Here is a 21,983-nt window from a genome sequence, read left to right as displayed (position 1 = left end):
TGTTCCCACCTTTGGAGTGAGTTCCAGTTGGGTGATGGCAAAACCAGGGGCTCAGCGGGGTTGCCACGTTCCTGAGGGCTAGGTAGAGGGTGGAAGCTGCAGGAGGCCGGTGGGACATTGTGGGGAGCAAATGGGGGGGTGCAGAGGCCTCAAAGAGCAGGTTGGTGACATTTTTGAAGGTTCTGAAGACAAAGCAGCCTGGTTTAATTCCTGCCTGGACCTTTCCACTGGGAGACCCTGAGCATGTGACTGCCTCTCAGAGCCTGTTTCCTTACCTGTTTACTGTTACCTCCTCTGTTTGGGTCGCGAACAGAGTGAATGAAGAATCTGGTTCTGGGTGAGTGCTCCTCCAGGCTCAGAGAAAAATGACACCAACCAACAGATGCACAAGGGACAATGAGGGGGGGTGTGGGCTCCTCCTTCAGGAGGTCTGGGGCTGCAGGCTGGAGCTGACATGAGCACTTGCTCTTGCCCAGGTGGCTTGGGCAGCCTAGATGTGGAGTGGGTCTCTGTATGTGTGTGTGTGGGGGGTGCCTGTTGATCCAGGGATGTAGGGTCTGGGCAGGCTCTAGCTCACATCTCCCTCTCCTGAATTCATGCTAGAGCAATGTGATCCTGTCCGAGTTCAGGGTCTGGCACAATTGTAACTCGACTGTGCCTCAGTAGTTGCACATCCCTGGCATACACCTGGTACACACCTGGGGCACACCTGGAGCACACCTGGTGCATACTTGGAGCATACCTGGGCCATACCTAGAGCATACCTGGAGCATACCGACAGCTCATCTGGAGCTTACTGGAGAACATCTCCCAGGCTTCCAGCCACTGGTCCATCTTGGTCCTGCTCAACCAGCATCAGAGAAACATCAGGCACCTGGGTGAGATCACTTTTCCTGATGAAACAGATTCAGGGATGGGTAAAGAAAACTCTCTATGTGCCAGCACTGTCCTAAGCATTTCACATTCATTAACTCACTCAATTTTCACAAGCTGTTAGTTGGAGGCCATCAGTTCTGCTGGCAAAGAATTGTCCCTCCTGCCCAGCCAGTGTGACTTAGTGGTTGAGCGTCAACCTATGAACCAGGAGGTCACAGTTCTATTCCCGGTCAGGGCACATGCCCAGGTTTCAGGCTCCATGCCCAGTAGGGGGCAGGCAGGAGGCAGCCGATCGATGACTCTCTCATCATTGATGTTTCTCTCTCTCCCTCTCCCTTCCTCTCTCTGAAATCAATAAAAAAATATAGCCCTAGGCAGTTTGGCTCAGTGGTTAGAACGTCAGCCTGTGGACTGAAGGGTCCGGGGTTCGATTCCGGCCAAGGGCATGTACTCAGTTGCAGGCTTGATCCCCGGCCCCTGTCAGGGCATGTGCAGGAGGCAACCAGTTGATGTGTCTCTCTCATATAGATGTTTCTTTTTCCCTCTCTCTCTCTCTCTCTCTCTCTCTCTCCCCCTCCCCTCCCCCCTTCCACTCTCTCTGAAAAGCAACGGGAAAAACATCCTCAGGTGAGAATTAAAAAAAAATGTAAAAACATTAAAAAAAACAAAAAACCCCACGAAACAGAAGTATGTCTCCTGGGGTGAGGTTCTGTGACTAGTTCTAACCAATGAGCTGTGCGTGGAACCAATGCATGTCATCCCCATGTTAGAGCACTTAATTGCCTGTGCAAGACCTTCCAAAAATCTTACTTCCTCCTGGCATGACAATCAGCAGTGTTCCAGAATGTGACTGCTCCATCAGTGACTATGAGGAGAGCTCCCTCCAATGACCCAAAACAGACATGAAGCATGAGTGAGAAGTAAACCTATGATTTTAAGCTGCTGAGATGTTGGGTTTCTTTGTTTCTGCTGCCTAGCCTAGCCTAACCATTAGAAATTACACCCCCATTTTACAGATGACAAAACTGAGACAGACAGCCTGTCACTTACCTTCAGTCATGCAGCTAGTAAGTGATGGAATCAGAGTTAGAATCTAGGAAGTCTGACTGCAGTCTCTGCTCTTATTTCTAAACTGTCTCTCTGGGCAGGACGTAGTCATCCTGAGGGGCCTGGAACGTATGGAAAATAATAAACAGCAGTGGCTTCTGGGTGGGGTTGGCTTCTGCTATCCTGTCTCCAGTTGTTTGGGGCTTTTCTTTCTCTCTTAGGCACTAGCTCTGGTGGAAAACTTCCCTCCTTCAGCTCAGGGAGCTTTCTTCTCCTCATCCTTACTGAGAAAGTTTCACTCCTTTAGCTCAGCCTTGCCCTGGAGGGATCAGTTCTTCCCACTGTAGCAGATCCCCACCCCACTCAGCAGCTTCTCCCACACCCTCATTACAGGAACCCCCACACTTCCTCCACTGCTGCCTACAAGATATCAACTGTTTGTTACAAGATAGAAAAAGCCTGAGGCCAGAGAGCAGAGCCTTGAGCTGAGGTTTCAGAAATGCCTTCTCACCTCTTCACCCCAGACTGCTTCCTTTCCTCTTCTAGGGTCCCTGAGCTCCCTCTGCAACCCCCAGAGAACCAGAATCACAGCTCCCCTGCACTCAGAGTCTCCCAGGGAAAAGCAGGCAGGCAAGGCTCAGGACACCATGCAAACCTCAGCTCCTCCTGCCCTGACCAGTTAACTCAACACTTATTCTACATTAAATACCAATTGGGCCAATTTTCTGCTGTAATTAAAACCTCTGCTCTTCAGTGATGAGTTTGTTAACCTCCAGCTCTGAAGGAATGTGTGGCAGGGAGGAGAGAAGAACAGAAAGGGTTGGCTCTGGGATTGGGAGAGTAAACACTGGGAAAGGTTGGGTTTGGAACTGTCCTATCTCCTTGTTTGGCTTTGGGCAGGGGGCAGGTGGCTGTGTTTGCAGAAGTGTTGGCATCTGTGTCTTTGCTACTTCTGTGGTGAACACTCAGAGATTCCATCCCCACCACAGTGGCCAGCTGCAAACCTGGGCTTGCTATATCATAACTGCCATTTGAAAGACTCATTTTCCAGACTGCTGAGAAGCAGCATTCTGGAATCTAGAAACACAACCTCCTCTAGCTCAGCAACCTGGGCTTGTTTGTTATGTAGCATAACCTAGGATATGCTATTACATACTATATCCCCGCTTATAAATAGTGAGACTGAGACCCAGTCTCCTTACAAATCTAAGAGAGACAGAGGGAGTTCTTGGTGAGGTAGCCCAGACCCTGGAGAGAGACCATGGAGGTTGACAGGGCAAGCAGGCCAGGCTAGTTCCCGGGTCTTCTCAAAGTGAGAAGTTCACAGCTGCCAGCCACAGGGACTGTAAGCTCAACACCTAGTGCACCCATGCAGCTCAATCAGCTCTCTCTGTTTATCAGAGAACCTGCAGATTGGAGCATGATTCAGTCCCCAGAAGTCACTCTTTGCTTTTTTTTTTTTTTTTCTTTTTCTAATCAAAGGATTTTATATTTTTGAGTTTTATATTTACAGAAAAACTGTACAGATAGTGCAGATGTTTTCCACAAACCCCCCAATTTCTCCTATTATTAACATCTTGCAAATGTGGTACATTTGTTAAAATGGATGAACCAATATCGGTACCATATTACTAACGAAAGTCAATAGTTGACATTAGGGTTCACTTGCTGTTGCATGTCCCATGGGTTTTGACAACTGCAAGATTTCACTGATCCACCATTACAGTATCCTACAGAATAGTTTCACTGCCCTAAATATCCCTTGTGCTCCGCCTATTCATACCTCCTGAGAACCCCTGGCAATGGTGTCTCTGTAGTTTTTGCCTTTTCCAGAATGTCATAGAGTTGGAATCATACAGTCTGTAGCTTTTTCAGATTGGCTTCTTTCACTCAGCAATATGCATTTAAGGTTCCTCCGTGTTTTCTTGTAGCTTGATAGTTCATTTCCTTTGATCACTGAATCATACTCTATTCTTACTTTTAAACATACCTTTCATCACCAAGGCTCAACTTTGTCTCCTAACTTTTGTCACTTTGTAGGCAGGAACACAATCTAAGAGATGCCTGGGAAGGAATGACTTCATGACACAAGGGAACTGCAGCACTAGAATAGAACTTTCTGTGATGATGGAAATAGTCACTTTCTGGGCTGTCCACAACAGTGTAGCCACAAAGTATGGCCACCATGCAGCCATTAAGCTCTTGAAACATGGCAGGATGTTTAATTTTGTTTAATTCCAATGAATTTAAATGTAAATAGCCAAATGTGGCTAGTGGCTACCATATTGGGCAATATAGCTCTAGACCAGAGGTTGGCAAACTAAGGCCCTCTAGGGCCATTTGGTTTTGTAAATAAAGTTTTATTGGCGCACACCCATTCCTTTACATATTGTCTATGGCTGCTTTCACCATTAAATGTCAGACTTGAGTCATTGCAACAGAGAACATGTGGCCTGCAAAGCCAAAAATATTTACTTTCTCATCCTGAACAGAAAAAGTTATCCCACTCCTGTTCTAGACTGTCATTTGGTCGTCTCCATGACTAACAGGTTAGCTTTATGATCTTGAGCAAAGGATGCCTTCCTCTAAGACTCAATTTTCTCAACAGTAAAATGGGTGAGTGGTTCCTACCTCTTTCATGAGCTTTCTGGACAATTAAAATTGAACACCGTGGGTAAAGGGGCTTTGAAAGAGGTAGAGCCCCTGTGGGTGCCCCTGGCTAAGATCATGGCATTCAAATCCATGCCCCTAATCTCTCACATGGCTGCTATCCTTTCTTCCTGTTCATTTTTTTCTCCCTGCTCCCTCCCTCTTGAGCCTGTCTTCCCTTCTGTTCTCTCTTCCTGTCTTCTCTCAACATTCCTCCCCCACTTTCTTGCCCCAGACTCGGGATGTGAGAAAGTTCCAGCAGCACTGCAATCTCCTCTCGTGTGGCTCCTAGATAAGACAGTAAAAATCCGATTTTCAGCAATTTGCTTCATTTGTGAGCTCTCCCGTGTCTCCCTTTCTCCCCCTGACACCAGCTTAGCAAAATTGCCTGGGCGGAGTGGATATTTTTAACTACTTAGTAGTCAGAAAACGGTCATAAAAAGTTTTGTGAGAAACTTGGCCCCAGCCCTGCTGCTGGCAGTGTGTTTGTGCTGTTAGTGGAAGGGTGTTTAAGGAAGGGAGGGACTTGGACAAGTTGTAGGGAATGAACTAGGCAGGAAAGGGGCATGGGGAGGGAACAGAGAGAGAGAGCCAGCTGTGGGGAGAGGGTCAGCCCCACAGGAGCTGCTTCTTGTCTGGAAACAAAAGGGGTATGAAAGAAGCTTCCCGAGCAGTTTGGGAAGGGGCATCCCTTCCCCAAACCAGAGGTAATGAACATCTATTGAGCACCTACTATGTGCCAGGCACAGCTATATGTTTTCTATGTCCTTCATTAAATCCCCACAACAATTGATGAAAGAAGTTTTTCTTTTGTGGGTATTAGTTAAGGCAAATGTTAGGCTGCTGTGACAACAAGGCCCCCAAATGCAGATATCCCTCACTGTCTAAACATTTGCTATTTGGAAAATGCAGCCTCCACAGCTATTTGAACTTGTCACTGGAACTCATAATCTGAATTCAGGAACTGAATGGATGTGGCTAGCAAGGGATACATTATAGTGGCTTAAAAGACACAGAAGGTCACTTCTGACTCACGTAACAGCCATAGCCAGAGCAAGGCCTGCATTGCACAAAGCCAACCACCCTAGAGAGACAGGCTGCCTTCAAGGATATCACAGATGGAAGCTTAGTCTGTTCAGGCTGCTATAACAGAATACCACAGACTGGGTGGCTTATAAACTACAGACATGCATTTCTCACAGTTCTGGAGGCTCAAAGTCCAAGATCAAGATGCTGGCAGATTGAGTGTCTGGTGAGAACCCACTTCTTGGTTCACAGACAGCCATCTTCTCATTGTGGCGTCAAGTTGGAAGGCACAAGGGAGCTCTCTGTGGTCTCTTTTATAAGGGCACTAATCCCATTCATGAAGGCTTCACCCCCATGACCTAATGGCCCCGGAAGGTGCCACCTCCTACCATCACTTTGAGGATTAGGTTTCAACGTGTGAATTTGGGGGGGCATACACATTCAGTCCATAGCAACAGGCTTCGTAAATGGTTTGTCCCTGCATAACAGGGGCTCCCAGGGTCCCAGCCTGTCATACAGGAGTCCTCACCAGCTGCCCGCCCACTAAGGTAATGCCACGTAATTTAGATTCTATAACCAAATGCTGTATTAGTTCCGATATCACTTTGGCTGCTGCAACAGAAACCCAACATTACAGGGGTTCAAACAAGAGATAACTTTATTTAGCACTCACTTCATAGTTTGGGTGTAAATGGTCCAGGGCTGGGGTGGTTGGCTACGTTGTGGCGGGGGCACAGGCTCTTTCCGCCTCCAGTCGACGTTTCAGGGGACCTGCATGACTTCCCACCGGGTCTGCCCTCTAGCCAGTGGGAGGAGAAAGGTCGGGGAGGCTCTGCTCCGCCCCTTCGCTGCCGCTCACATGTTATTGGCCATAATGTAGTCACATGGCATAGCCCTCAAGGAAGGCTGGGAAATGTAGTCTTTTTCGTGGACGGCCGTGTTCCCAGCTTAAAAATGGAGGTGTCCTAATACAAAAGACAAGGAAACGAGTGGAGAGCGGGGAGTGACTGCTGAATCGGTGTGGGGTGCAACGGACAGTGATGAAAAAGTTCTGGAACTAGAGAGCAGTGATAGTTGCACAATATCGTGAAAGTACCTAGTGCTACTGGGTTGCGCACTGTAAAACTGCTACCATGGTAAGTTTTAGGTTATGTGTATTTTATCACAATAAAAACAGTAATTTACTTGCAACAAAGGGGATATTGGGAGACAATCCATCCCCCAAGCAGAAACCTGGGTGAAGAGGGAGAGCAAGTCATGCAAATGCCTGAGGCAGATTTTTTCCTGGCAGAGAGAAAGCATATGCAAAGGCCCCGGAGCTGAAACTCGCTAGCTGTGTCAGAAACATTGAGGAGGCCGGAGTGAGATGAGGGAGGGGGACAGTGGTAAGAGATGAGGGCAGGACCTGAATTCCACCAGCACCTGAATGAGCAGGTGACTGTCCTTCCCTAGAGCCTCGCATTCTGCTGGCACATGGATCTCAGCCCAGTGAGACTCGAACCAGAACCCGAGACGACGCATGTGTGTTGTTTAAATTGCTAAATTTATGGGAATTAGTGAAGGCACCAACAGGAAACTTATCGAACGTGGAAGCCACGGGGGTTCTGAGCAGAGGCTGGGGAGACCCGGCTCTGGTGCTCACCGCCGCCATCTGGGGGCTGCGGGGGGAATACACTTCAGGGCGCGGGCAGAGCTGGAGACCAGGGCAGAGAGACAGCTGCGCTGGACCAGGTGGGGCCCACAAAGGTCGGGAGAAATGAAGTCCAAGGTTTGGAGGTGAGGAGGAGATGGGGGAGGAGGAGAGGGAAGAGGGGGAAGGGGGCGGGGAAGGGGAAGAGGGGGGAGGGGGAGGGAGAGAGAGGACCCGAGATTTCTTACCTGGGCACAAAGATCCCCCAGCCCCCACATCCCTCCGTGTCCTTCTAGCCTCCATCCAACCTGCGGAGGCCACATGCTGCCCTCTGACCCTGCCTTGTGGCCTTTCACTCGTCACAGCTCCGTTTTCAAGACAGGATGTCAGATGGTGCTGGAGAGGGGCTGAGGGCTTCTACCTCACCCCCTGGTCTGCGCTTCTCTGGAATTTTTCTTCTCTTTTTGGTAACTGAATTATATCCCACCTCTGCCTCTCCGTGGGGGCTCCCTGCTGGGCTGTGGGGGAGGAGGGGTCGCAGGCAAGATATTAAACCATCAATCACCTGCCAATGCTGACTCCCTGGGGGGGGGGGCGGCCACCCTTGGCTGGGCTCCACCCCTCCATGTGCCCTGGACCAGAGGCAGCTCCAGTGCAGGCCTGGAGGCCTGGGGACCTTGGCAAGATGGGGTTTTGGAAGAATTTCACAGGCTTCACTCACTTGGATCCGCAGACAGGTGTGCTGGGTTTAAATCTGTGCCTCAGTTTCCCTCTTTGTAAAATGGAGATAATAACATTTTCGATGTCATTGTGGTTCTTTGGGAGGATTACATGAGTGAATATGATGGCTATATCTGGCACGTAGTCCTGTCTATAATTTGCTGCTATGACTATTGTCCTTTCCTAGCAAAAATTGGGGATCATCTTAGCAGTCTCCTTTTGATGCCAGAGGGGTGAGTTCCTAGTGGGGACTTGAATCCCAAGCCAAGAGGGTTCTTGGCTTCCCATAGGAAAGAATTCATATATGAGCCAGCATAGAGTTTAAAGTGGAAGCAAGTTTATTGAGCAGAGGATAAGCAAGGAAAGCCACTCCACGGAGTGGTGGACTCTTCTCACAAGAGGAGGAAGAGTGACCCCAACCTACTCCAGAGGTTAAGCTTATATCTGCTTGTAGTTTCTATGGAGCTTTGCTGGTATGGGGAAATAGTGGAAAAACACTGGGATTAACTGTAACATTTACAAGGTATATTTTGTGGTCTGTTTTCCCATTACGGTACTGGTAAACGATAAGGTATGGGTGAATAGCTATTAATCAGTCTTTGCAGGAATTTTCTTTGTCTGGAGGCTCCTTGTGGTCTGTTTGCATCTCCAGTCAGCCAAGTTCCATGCCAGATAGCACATAGCAGGCTCCTGACTTCACTTTGTTAGACTTCAGTTAATTTATATAGTTCTCATGCCCCTGTTCTATATTACTTTCATATAATAAGGCTTAGCACTTTGCACTGGCTGTTCCCTCTGCCTGGAATGCTCTTCCCCCAGATACCCATGTGGCTCTTCTTTGCCTGCTTCAGTGCTTTGCTCAAATGTCACCTCCTTGGTGAGGTCACCTGTTAAAATTACATGCAGTACCCCTTCCTACACCCACCCATCCTGGTTTTACTTCTCTCTGTGGCCTACACCACCACCTCCTGTACTGTAGGCTGTTTGTTGGGCCTGTCTGTCCCCCCACAGGAGTGTCAGCCCCAAGGGTAGGGGTTTATTTACTGCCCAGCACAGTACCTGGCATGAAATGAACACTCAGTAAATATTTGTTGAGTGAATGAATTCCATTCAGCCAGTCCCAGAGGGCCCCCAAGGTGACCCTGGCCTGAGCCTGTCAACACTTTTGGGTTTTCTGTGGGTGCAGGGGGTGCTATTGGTCATGTGAGGGGCCTAGCTGCTCCTCCATCATCTTTGTGTGAACTTTCTTTTTCTTACTGAAGTGAAATTCACCTAATGTAAAATCAACCATTTAAAATAATACGATCCAGTGACATTTAGCACCTTCACAATGTTGTACAACCACTACTTCTATTTAAAGTTCTAGAATTTTCTATCACTCCAAAAGGAAACCTGTACCCATTAATTCACTCCTGAATTTTCACCTTCCTCCTAGCTCCTGGCAGCCATCAATCTCCTTTCTCTATAGATGTACTAATCCTGAACACTCCATATAAAGGGAATCATAAAATTTTTGTCCTTTTGTTTCTGGCTTCTTTCACTCAGCACGTTTTCTAGTTTCATCTGCATCATAGCGTGTGTCAGTCTATTGTTACTTTTTATGCCTGAATGATATTCCATTGTACAGATGGACCACATTTATTTATCTGTTGGCAGACACTTGGGTTAGGTCCACCTTTTTTGTGTGTGTTTTTTTTTTTTTTTAAATATATCTTTATTGATTTCAGAGAGAGGAAGGGAGAGGGGGAGAGAGAGTTGAAACATCAATGATGAGAGAGTCATTTATTGGCTGCTTCCTGCACGCTCCTAAATGGGGATCATGCCCTGACCGGGAATCGAATCAAACCGTGATCTCCTGGATCCTAGGTCGATGCTGAACCACTGAGCCACGCCCAGCCGGGCTTGTGTGGCTCTTTAAAAGGCACCCCTTCCTCTGGGCAGAGATGCTGGGGTGGTGAGGAGAGCAGATGACATCAGCTCTTGCCTCGGCTTCTGGCCAGCACTCCTGCACAGTGAGCAACCTGTTCATGGCAACCCTGCCCTGGTGGGGGGCTCCTGAGGAGGTCAGGAGGTGGGGGCACTGTGAAAACGAAGTAACCAGGGGTCGCACCTCCCCACCCGGGCTTTCAGTCTGCCAATCCCTAATCTCTGTGCCCTGCTCACCCCTGCGGAAAATTGGCCAGGGAATTGGGCCACGCAGGTGGTGCCCCAAGCCCCCCTTCCTGTTGCCTCAGCTCTGCCTCCTTTGCCCCTCCAGATTCTGGAGGCCTTCACCTTCCCCAGCCCCTCACCCCGGCTCCCCTCTGCACCAGTCTTTACCCAGCCTGGAGTCCCACACCCGCCTGCTCCTCTCAACCCTCTCTCTGTCTCTCCAGCACACTGGCTATTTTTATTTTTCCTTCTTATTAAATTTCCAACTTCTGCAAACACCATGGCCTCTGCTTCGCTGCCCCCTCCCCCTTTCCCTCAGAGCAGATTTGATTCACTTGCGTTTTATTAACAGATTAAAAAAACACACATGCAGCAGCCACCACACTGCTTTCTCTGCTTTCTTGGAGGTTTAGGCAAACTAGATGGAGGGAGAGGGAGGCTGCAGGGTCCCTTTGGGTGTTTAAATTTGCCCTTCTCCCCACGCCCCAGATGTCTGGACCTTTCCATACAGCCTGAAGGAGAAGGTGGGGAAGGGGCTGGGCAGTGAGGTTGGACCCCTTCCTGGGCTTGGGGAATCTAATGGGTGTCAGGCCTGTGCTGTCCCCTAGATGGAATTTGAAATTAACAACAAAGAAAAAGAGAGGGGGGGGAGGGAAAGGGAAAGAAAGAAAGAAAGAAAGAAAGAAAGAAAGAAAGAAAGAAAGAAAGAAAGAAAGAAAAGAAAAGAAAAAAGAAAAGAAAAGAAAAGAAAAGAAAAGAAAAGAAAAAAGAAAGGATGAAACCCCTCCTCCAGACACTGGGTGGAGGAGGCTTTGGGTGGAGAGCGGGCTGCTGCCCTGGTGGGCCTTGGAGGTGGGGGCTTAGATTTGGAACATCCCCCAATCCAAAGCCAGAGTTGCCTCCACTCTCTCCCTTTGGATGGATGGCTGAGGCCATGGAAGGCTCCAGGGTGGGACATGACCCACCCTGGCCCAGCAATCTTGCTTTTCCCTCTGCGGGAGCTTCTGGTCTCCCATTCTCCCCTCACCCCCTGCCTCCCAGAGCTAAGAGCAAATTGCTTCTTCATGTCCCCAGGGTGTTTCCCCCCCCTCAAATTTTTGTGGCAGTTGCCATGGCAACCAAGAACCCAGCTGTACTTTATTTTCTTGAGATACTGGATGGGGGTGGGGGGGTGAGGGGCTGGGGAAGACAACTGGATCTGTTCAGCTGGGACCTTTCTCCTCTCCTGATCCCACCCCTCCGTCTCAGGGCCTGGTCCAGCATGGTTCACGAGCCAGGCTGCCTGTCTGGGTTTCCTTGCTGGGCCACGGCTCCCTCCTGGGTCCTTCATCAGCCCCTAAAGCTAAGGTTGAATGGTGCCTGGTTCCCAGTGGAATCCTTTCCCTCTTCTTTTTCTCTTCCCTTTTCCTCTACAATCCCCTGATCAGGGTGGGCTGGTATGGTTGGGCAGGCTGGGCACTGCAAGAGGCACTGAGTGAGCTCAAGCCATGCTTCGAGTGCCCGTGTGTCCTTTGCTCATGTGCACCCTACGGATTAACCTCTGCCCTGCTGTAACTGACACCAACTCTCCATTCACGGTTAGGAGGGCCAGTTACTTCAATAAAAATTTCAGTTCTGATCACACCCCAAAGCAGAGGAGGGAGGGAAGCCTTGTCAGGAATTTGGGGTTTTGAACAACACAAGCTATATACCTTAGAGAGAGCAAACATAGACAGGATGAACTTCTAAAGGGGCCAGGGCAGGGGTCAGGACTGGGTGGCTCTTTCCACTTGAGGTGGAGCCTATTTCCCCCACACCCTGTGAACCTGGACTGTATTTTTGGACCCATTTTCACCATTTGGGTGCAGCAGAAGTGCCAGGGCAGTTATGAATCTGGGCCTCAAGAGATGCTCCACGTTTCTGCTCGTTGTCTGGGAACCTTGCCTCTGTCACATGACCAAAACCCAGGCTAGCCAGGGTCACAGAGGAGAACCCTGTTCTCCCAAATGAGGCCATCCTAGATCAACCTGTAGCCAGCCGAGCCCCAAACATATGGAGAGTCCAACCTGGGTGAACAGTGTCCGCCTCCTAGACCCACAGCTGACCATAGACTCAAGAATGAGCCGAACCAAGGCCACAGGAACTGCCCCTGACTCATAGATGGCAGAACCATGATTACTATTGATTGGATTTGAGGGGGTGTTACACAGCATAATGGGCAGTCAGTAACTGATGCTGATTTGGTTACCATCTCCTTCACTTCCTTATGAATTCCTCCTTGTTCCTTCCTTCTTGATATTTCTCTGAGTACATCCCCTCTGCTCTCTCCCTCTCTCACTTCCATTCTGCCTCACCAGCCTCCTGGCTGATCCTCAGATTCTCCAAGTCTGTTCCCACCTCTGGGCCTTTGCACCTGCTTTCCCCCTGCCTGGAACCCTCTTCCCCAGATCTTCACATGGGCCCCTCCCTCACCTCCTTAGGCCTCTGCTCACGTGTCTGCTTCTCTGAGAGGCCCTCCCTAGCTCACACAGGGATACCACCCTCCAGTCCCTCACCAACCTCTTCCTCTAATTGTTATGGCACTTACCATTACCTAAAATAGTCTCTTTCCCTTCCCTGTCTCATTTCCCCAGGTGTCTCCTGGTGCTTCCTGGGGCCTCCTCCCGCATAAACTACTTGCCCTCAGATTCTTGTCTCAGGGTCAGCCTCTGGAGGAACCCATTCTAAGATAGCTCTAAAAGCTAGAGAAGATTCTAGATGTGGGGTCAGGACACCTAGCTGTGCTGTGTACCATCTGATGCTCCCACCAGGAGACACCTGCTGTCCACCTATGCTACACTTAGGGATGCTAAGGTTGACCCAGGACTTCAGATGGGGGCAGAAGAACCCTCTACAAATAGAACCCTCATCTGCCTATACCCTAATGATTTCCCCATCCATGGATGATCATGTCCCACATCCACGATTTTATTACCAGTTGCAAAATAGCACTATTTCCAATCTATCAGTGCCTTTTCACATTTATACGTGTGCATTCTCCAACAGCCTGGGAACCTCATGAAAGAGCCACCAGGGCCCAAGGAAACATTTGCTAAATAAATTTGTATTCAGACCCTGGCTGCTGTGGCTCAGTGGTTAGAACGTCAGCCTGTGCACTGAATGGTCATGGGTTCGATTCCCTGTTCACAGCACTTACCTTGGTTGCAGGTTCTATCCCCAACCCTGGTGGGGTGTGTGTGGGAGGCAACCAACCGATGTGTCTCTCTTACATCAATGTTTCTCTCTCTCGCTCCCTCTCTCTCTCCCTGCCCCCTCCCTCCTCCCTTCCACTCTCCGTAAAAATCAATGGAAAAAATATCCTCAGGTAACGATTAACAAAAGTAAATAAGTAAATAAATTTGAATTCAGGAGATGGCAAATAAATAAATTTGAATTCATATTTTTGGAAAAAATATGAAATGAACAGGTATTTGTTGTTCAGGGCAAAGAAACATGGCTCCACTCCTTGTGCTTCTGGAATCAAAGACTGCCCAACTCCAGCCTCCTCTGGACTCCATTCTGGGCTGAGTCCCAGGACAGCCCGGCCCTCCACCCACCGCCGTCACCACCATCATCCGATGGATCGGGAATGAATGGCAGCTTTGGGAAGAAGAAAGATCGTCTGTCTCTAGGTATCAACATTGCTTTCCTTAAAAAATTTATTTTAAACCTCCCCACAATTCAAACGTTTCTCTTATTATCTTCTGCCGAGGGAAAAAATTAATAACACGGTGCAATATAAAATACTAAATTAAAGGCATTTTGGAACCAGCAATTATTTCATAAGCTTCTCTTTTATTGCTGCACTAATGTGCCTAATTGCTGTCTTAATGAGGACATTAATTTCTAGCTAATGTGATGTTATTATAGAAATTGCAGTCAATCTCTTAAAAAGGGGAAAGTGCTAGAAAGTTGTCCCACGAGGCTGGGGTTCTGGTCACCCTGGGGCTCAGGGGCAAAGGAGAAGAAAGGAGATGGTGCTGGAACCCAGGCTCGGGGTAGTGGTGGCCAGGAGTCAAGGGAGGGGGAGGGCAGGGGAGTCTCTCAGGTAATGAGCAGCCTGGGGATGCCCCAGTCAGAACCAGCTGTGCCATGCCTAGGGCTCTAGGAGGTGAGATTGGATGGGAACAGTGTTAGAACAATTGTAAAACCTACCATTAGTGGCAAGCACTGTGGAACATTTTATATCTTAATTCTTGCAATAACCCTATGAAATAGATAGCATCGTTATTCCCATTTTATGGACGGGGAAACTGCAGCACAGGGAGGTGAAGTAACTTACCCAAGGTCACACTGCTAGTAAGTGGTAGATACGGGCTTTCATCCCAGCCTGTCTGGCTTAACCACTGAGCATGCTGCCCCGTGGCCAGTGCCCTACCACCATCAGTGATAATGATAATCTCAGGCATTTGTTGAGAGTTTATTATGGACTCGCACTGCACCAAGCCCCTCACGTATCATCTCAGGGTGGGCTCCTCTTAGAAGAAGAGCAGCAGGGCAAGCCACATCTGAGTACTCCCTGATAACACAGGGAGGGCAAGGCTGGGGCTGGGGCTCCACCCCACAGGACCAGGAAACACCCTGTAGGGCGAGGGACCTCAGGGCCAGGACGGGGAAGTGTCTTTCCCTTGAGTTGCATTTTCTGGCAGGTTACTGTGGTAGGTCAGAGTGGGTTCTGAAAGCAGCCGGTCTCAGTTAGAATCTAGCTTTCTCACTTCCTGTGTGACCTTGGGTGTGTGGCTGACCTTCTCTGTGCCTTAGTTTCTCATCTATAGATTGGAGATAATAATGGAACTTTCCTCCTAGGGTTGTTTTGAGGATTAAGCAAGTTCAAATATTGGATTAGCCAGAGTAAGTTTACCCCAGTGGCTGTGACAAGCACCCCTAAACCCTCAAGGCTTAACACACTACAGGCTTATTTCTCACTCTTATAGCGGGTGGCCCTGCTCCACTTGCAAACCCAGCCTCCCTCTGAACTGTGGTGTCACCTCCTTCCAGTGTCTCAGAGCCCTCTGTAAGTCCCTCTCGGCCCAGCCAACAGGTGACAAAGGCAGAGAGAGCGCCTGGAGAGAGGAAGGAGTGTGAAGTTTTGGAGGCCTGAATGTAGAATGTTTAGAGGCCACTTCTGGCCACACTGGGATGGTTCAGCCAGGCCAGGATAAAGATGAAAATGGGTGTGAGGGCAAAGCAGCCCAGGCTGGCATCCCAGGGCCCCCCTGACTCACCTCCATCTTCCGCACACCTCCTTGTCAAGCACACAGCAGGCACGGCCCAATGGATTCACCTAGTAAAAACACAACAAGCCACTTTTAAATTCCTAAAGTTTGGACAGTGAAAGGAGGAAAAGCCCTCCTCCCCCCATGGCCCTTATCCCACATTCCAACAACAACAACAACAACAACATGGATCACAATGATCCATGTTGCCTCTTGGGCCACACGCTCCTCTCTGGAGGTGAGGGGAAGTCAGCCCTGCCGTGGTGTCCCACATGGACTAAAATGATGTAGAGGTGTTTCCTCGAAGGAAAACTGTAAAAGAGGAAAGGGGTGCCAGGAGGCAAAAACATCAGACTTCCATGAGCCGGGACTTAGTATAGGCTGGTGATTGAGGCCTAAGGTGCAATTAGTTCAGAGCATTAGGACCTCGAACCAATGAAGTCTGGACTTAAACTCTGTCTGATTCTTGATTCTCACATAATCATGTTTACTCAGAACACAATCTAGGAAGATTTGTGCACTGTTGTTTAGGGCATCAGAGAGGGGAGGTAGTTACTGTGGGGACAGGAATGGAGGAGCTCAGTCAGCACCCAAGGGGTTAGCCTGAGGTGAGGGCTGATGCTGCATTAGTCAAGCACAAGCCATGATGCTGTAACAAAAAGGCCCAATGATTCAGTGGCTATAACAAGAGGAGTGTTTATTTCTTGCTTATGTAAGTGTCCAGAGGTTAATGGTCCAGGGCTAGTGAGACAGCTTTGCCGTCCCCATCACTGTGAATTCCCTCGGGGGTTCCAAGGGGAATCAAGTAAAAGGAGGTAAAGGGCAGCAACTTTCTTTGAAGGACATTCTCAGAAATTTTACACATCCCATTGGCCAGAACTTAGTCTCATGGTTAAACTTAGCTTCAGTGGAGAGTGGGAAATGTAGTCTTTAATAGGAAAGCTATGCGCCCAGGTGAAACTCAGGAGGCTGTAATCCTAAAAAGAAAAAGAAGAGAGTAGATGTGGGGGGCAGTTAGTATTTCACTCTACTGGCTGGATCTGCTTCATCTGGGAGTGGGCTCTGCCGTCTGGAACCACTGGCCCCATGCAGAAGGACAGGGTCATCCCAACTCCATACCCCAGGCCCTCTCTCCACACACACACACACACACACACACACACACACACACACACACACACTCACACATGTGATCACTTTATGTATTAATTATAATTTACTTAAAAATGTATTTTTTAGACCAGCTGGCTCAGCAGTTGAGCATCGACCTAGGATCCAGGAGATCGAGGTTCGATTCCCTGTCAGGGCACATGCCTGGGTTGCGGGCTCGATCCCCAGCAGGGGACGTGCAGGAGGCAACCGATCAATGACTCTCTCTTCATTGATGTTTCTCTCTCTCTCCCTCTCCCTTCCTCTCTCTGAAATCAATAAAGATATATACATATATTTAAAAGTATTTTAAAATTTAAAAGTTTTGTTTATTTAAAAATGTATTTTAAAATAACTTATTATGATGTGTTTGTTTACTTTATTTATTTATTACTTTTAACTGTACCAGCAGCGAACAGGATATCATGAATAAAGTACCTGGCACTTAGTAGGCGCTTATGAACTATGGCAACCACAGAGCCTTCTCCCTAAACCTGTTTCCTCTTCCTGTGCACACAGGGAGACTACATTTCCCAGCCTGTTATCACTGGGCAGGGTGATGTGGCTGAGTTCTGGCCAGTGGGATACAGAATGATTGGTCTGCTTCTCCTATAGGACCCTAAAATATCCTACCGGGTCCTCCACCCCTGTCCTCTGGCATCAGCCAACCAGCCAGGCAAGTGTGAAGGATGAAGGGGAGGACTCTGGGTTTCTTTAACTGGGGGCCTGGGAGGAGGACAGTGTCTCTGTACCCCATAGTCTCACATGTACAGTAGGGTAATAACAGCATCTACCTCTAGGGCTATTTTGAGGATTTAATGAAATGAACTTACATTTGAAAAGTGAAACGTAGTCATTTCACCATTAATTCATTTCTCTAATATTTGAAAAGTGAAATGAATTTATTGAATGAATTAATATTTGAAAAATGCTTATAACAGTACCTAACAGGGGGTTGAGAGCTATATATGTTATATATATACATGTATATATACACACACATTTATATTTCTATTTATTGATTGGTTTTAGAAAGAGAAAGGAAGGGAAGGGGGGAGAGTGGGAGAAAGAGAGAGAAAAACACATCGGTTAGTTGTTCCACTCATTTATGCTTTCATTGGTTGATTCTTGTATGTGACCTGACCAGGGATCGAACCTGCAATCTCGGTGTATTAGGATGATGCTGTAAACAACTAAGCTACCCAGCCAGGGCTTCAATATATATTTATATAAAGTATGTCTTTATTGATTTTTTTAGAGAGAGAGGAAGGGATATGGAGAGAGAGAGAAACATCAATTGGTTGCCTTCTTTACACACCCGAACAGGGGATGGAACCCACAGCCTGGGCCTGTGACCTGACCGGGAATCGAACCAGCAACCTTTTGGTGCACGGGACAACAATCAGCCAACTGAGCCACATTGGCAGGACTCAGTATATTTTTAAATGTATAATTTAATGACTAAGCAATATACCTGCAACCCCAGTCAAGAAATAGAACATGACTGATACCTAGACATTGGTGAAATAAATACCTACGTCACCCAAGTTTGTCATTATTACATGGAAGGAAAGGAACAGGGAGCTAGGAGAATAAGCCCCCGGGGAGAACCAATTTAAATGGGGAGGGAGGTTGAGAAAGGTGATTTCGAGATACTGCATTTGACCTAAGTTAAGGGATGTGGCAGTTAGCTGGTGAAGAATGAAGGGATAGCCTTCCAGGCAGAGGGAACAGTGTATGGAAGTCCCTGAGATGGGCTCTGGCCTGAGTGCCATGAGGAAGGGACAGTGGAAGAGAGCCAGTGTGGAAAAGGCCAGCGGAGGACAAAGGCCATGTTAGTCAGTTTGAACTTCATCTTAAAAGCCGCAGGGAATCGTTAAAGCGTTTTGCTCTAATTTACGTTTTAAAAAGAGGTCCTGCCACTCAAATCTCACACGCTAGCAGTGGGAGAGTATATGATAAAACCACTTTGGAAAACTGTTGCATTTCATCTACAGAAGCTGAATATTGACCTCCTGCATCACCCCATGGTTCTGCTCTGTGGCAAATAGCTCCAAAGTGGAAACTCCCCAACTGTCCATAAGAGGAGAATGGACAGATTGCGGTACAGATAATGAAACACTATGCAGCAATGAAAAAGAGAAACCCATTGCCTCCCTGCATCAACGTGGATGACTCTCACAAACTTAATATTGGAGAAAGGTAGTGAATACAGAAGATATATTGTCTGACTCTGTTTATATGAAGTTCTGGAATGGGCAAAACTCTTCTGTGATGATAGAAATTGGGCAAAGGGGTAGAGAATGGAAGGGGGTCTCTGGGGGGCTTGGAATGTTCTGTTCCTGATCTGATGCTGGTAACATGGGAGTAGTCATGTCATAAAAATTCATGGAGCTATATGCTTATGATACACACACTTTGCGGTATGTTATGTTCCAGTAAAAAATATTTTTAGAAGTTTATAAAACAAAGATGCCTATGGCCATTCCAGGAGAAATACAGGAAGGGGCTTCTGTTTTGTCATTGAAGCAAGAGGGTAAGTTATCGCTAGGGGGAAGGTAGGGATGTAGGCTGTGCTGGAGCTGGCTCATACTGGACACAGCTCTTCCCCACTCAGTGATGTTACATCGGTAGCTTGTAAAAAATATTGGTATCTTGAAATCAGCCGTGGTGGGAGTATTTACAGTATGGAAATTGGCAGATGCTACAAATCAGGGCCTTTTTAATTTTTAATTAAGAGCTAGTTTACACACCACTCACTGTACTACCGAGTATAGATAAAGCAAGGACATGCTTTGAAACATCTCTATTTGTGCTCTGTCATGCCGATCTCTGAACCTTGAGAACACAGAGCTGAACAAGACCCACAGAGGGGGTACCCACAGTGCTCACAGATGGGGGGAGACAAATCTCTTCAACAAAATAAGAAAATGTCCAATAGGAGTTCCAGGGGAGTCCTGTTTTGGGTCATTTCTGGTTAGAGTTTGGCAGGATGGATAGGAGTTTTCCACAAGAGTGGGAAAGCAGGCCAGGCAGCAGGAAAAGCATGTGCAAAGGCTTGGGGTATTTAAAAGATATATCAGTTTCTTTTTTGTTTTGTTTTTCCACTTGAAACCTATATGATTTTGTTAACTAATGTCACCCTAATAAATTTAATTTAAAAATTGAAATAAATAAAATAAGAAACCATCTCTCTTTTTAGTGTTCAAAGCCCACATCTGTTAAAGATACATTCATTTCCTTTAGCGTGCTCTTAGCATTCATTTTCTGGACGATGGGATTCCAGGTGATCTCTTGATCTGAAGCTTTGTCAGTAAAGCAGTATATTTCCACTATTGAGCCTTATTTGTTTTAAGTGCCTCTTTTATGTAAAAGTGATTTTTCTCGGTTATGTCAGCAGTAAATCTAGCTTCAAAAAGTAGAATTCTTGAATTTCAGACACTCAACAACTATTTGTTTTGAATTAGGTGTTAAAAAGTTAATTGGAAAAGGGTCAGTGATGCATTGTTTATATAAATTAGACGATCTGCAACTATATGAATTAATAGCAAGAGAAAATTTTGTTTTTAAAAAATCTATTTCAGGAATCCTTAATTTGGCCATAATTCCTTGCTTCTGAAATTAATCAGTAGGTTGCTATTGTACTCAACAGAAAGAAAAGAGAGAATGAAAAATCACATTATATCAGACTCAGGATGACAAACTGAAAACTACCTTTCAGACTGTTTACTCCAAAAATCATAAACTAGCCGGGCCAGCACAGCTCAGCGGTTGAGCATCGACCTAGGATCCAGGAGATCGTGGTTCGATTCCCGGTCAGGGCATGTGCCCGGATTCCTGGCTTGACGTGCAGGAGGCAGCAGATCAGTGACTCTCTCATCATTGATGTTTCTATCTCTCTCTCCCACTCCCTTCCTCTCTCTGAAATCAATAAAGATATATATATTTTAAAAAATCATAAACTATCAGCCCATAGGTCAAACTGGGTCAGGTGATGATTTAAAAAATAAATTTCCATTGGTTTCTAAAAGGTAAACGTTTATAGAATTTACATACAATTTTGAATTTACTTTTCCACTTTAAAATCACACTGGACTTGCACTATTGCATAGTAGTTACCCTTATTAAATAGAGCAGGCAGTGTGACCAGTTCTTTACTTTTATTCCTTTCTTATTAATTTATGCTCAGCTCATTTTATTCAGTTTTGTAATCTTTTTATCCTGTCATCTGATTTTAAGAGTCTTGATTTACACCAACTGCTTCATTTTGTATTCAAATTTATCTGACTCCAAAGGGAATATGTAGTTTACCCTAATCGTGCAACTGCTACTTTCTAGGGCATAAAACAAAAATAAAGTGGGTCTTGTCTGGCAGTAAATAGAAAATAATGGAAATTTTGTAATATATATCTGTTTCTTTAAACTGTAACGTGCTTATAAGGTAGCACAGAGTGTGAGAACTGGTTAAAATTAGCCCACAGGTATGCTTTGTTTTAAGAAATATTTGGATTGATCACTGAGATTTAAATAGTTAAGGATTTTGTATAATAATTCAGGCTTTTCTAGAAAAAAAAAAAATCCAGAAAATCTAGTAACCCTGGGCCTGCATCCCCATAGGCAGTAATTGACCAGAGCATATTAGAAAAGTGTTTTCCAGCCCGGCCGGGCGTGGCTCAGCAGTTGAGCATCGACCTAGGACCCAGGCGACTGGGGTTCAATTCCCTGTCAGGGCATATGCCCGGGTTGTGGGCTCCATCCCCAGTCAGGGGTGTGCAGGAGGCAGCCAATCAATGACTCTCTCATCACTGATGTTTCTCTCTCTCTCTCTCTCTCTCTCTCCTTTCCTCTCTCTGAAGTTAATAAAGATGTATTTTTGAAAAAAGAAAAGTGTTTTCCAGTTCTCCACAGTCACCACCACTCCCCATTGTCCCCCAACACTGTGCCCAAGGTCTTTTACCATTTTACCATCTTGTTCAGTGTTTGCTGCTTTCCCTGTGATAGAGCAAGACCTAGTCATACTCACACCTCAATTTAAAAAAGGAAAATGAAATAAATCCAGGAACTACATCTTTCTCACCCTTGACTGGCTTTCCCCTTATCTTTCCTGCCCAGTGATCTCTGCAGATGTTTGAGTTTGTCACCCCTGATGTAGCATTGAGAAATAAAGCTGGGTCACAGTGATTTTATGTGCCAGCTAAGAAGTGGATTTAGGTTATGGGCAACTACTGAAAAATTTTAACTCAATTATTCAACTAATAGTTTGTAGCAAAAGGTCTATTTATTTATTTATTTTTAATTTATCTTTATTGTTGAAAGTATTACAGGTGTCCCATTCCCCCCTCCCAATTGACCTCCTCCACCTCGCTCCCACCCCCTCCCCAGGCCTTCACTCCGTCATTGTTTGTGTCCATGGGTTATGCATATATGCATATAACTTCTTTGGTTAATCTCTTCCCACCCTCCACTCCCCTTCCCTCTTCCTTCTGAAATAAGATCATCTG

At 46.8% G+C, this 21,983-nt stretch overlaps 1 long non-coding RNA gene across 1 annotated transcript; it reads left to right on the top strand.

The window, feature by feature from the left end:
• The first annotated feature begins 7,147 nt into the window (after positions 1 to 7,147).
• LOC308556534 lies at positions 7,148 to 21,515 on the top strand. The gene is made up of 3 exons (XR_013998719.1): positions 7,148 to 7,374; positions 13,560 to 13,749; positions 18,480 to 21,515. It is a non-coding gene; the product is annotated as an uncharacterized lncRNA (long non-coding RNA).
• The last annotated feature ends 468 nt before the right edge of the window (positions 21,516 to 21,983 follow it).

This window comes from Miniopterus schreibersii (assembly GCF_964146895.1).
Source record: "Miniopterus schreibersii genome assembly, chromosome: 4".
In the NCBI taxonomy this organism is placed as follows: Eukaryota; Metazoa; Chordata; class Mammalia; order Chiroptera; family Miniopteridae; genus Miniopterus; species Miniopterus schreibersii.
The sequence above is the reverse complement of the archived record's forward strand: the minus strand, read 5'-3'. Positions and strand labels throughout refer to the sequence as shown.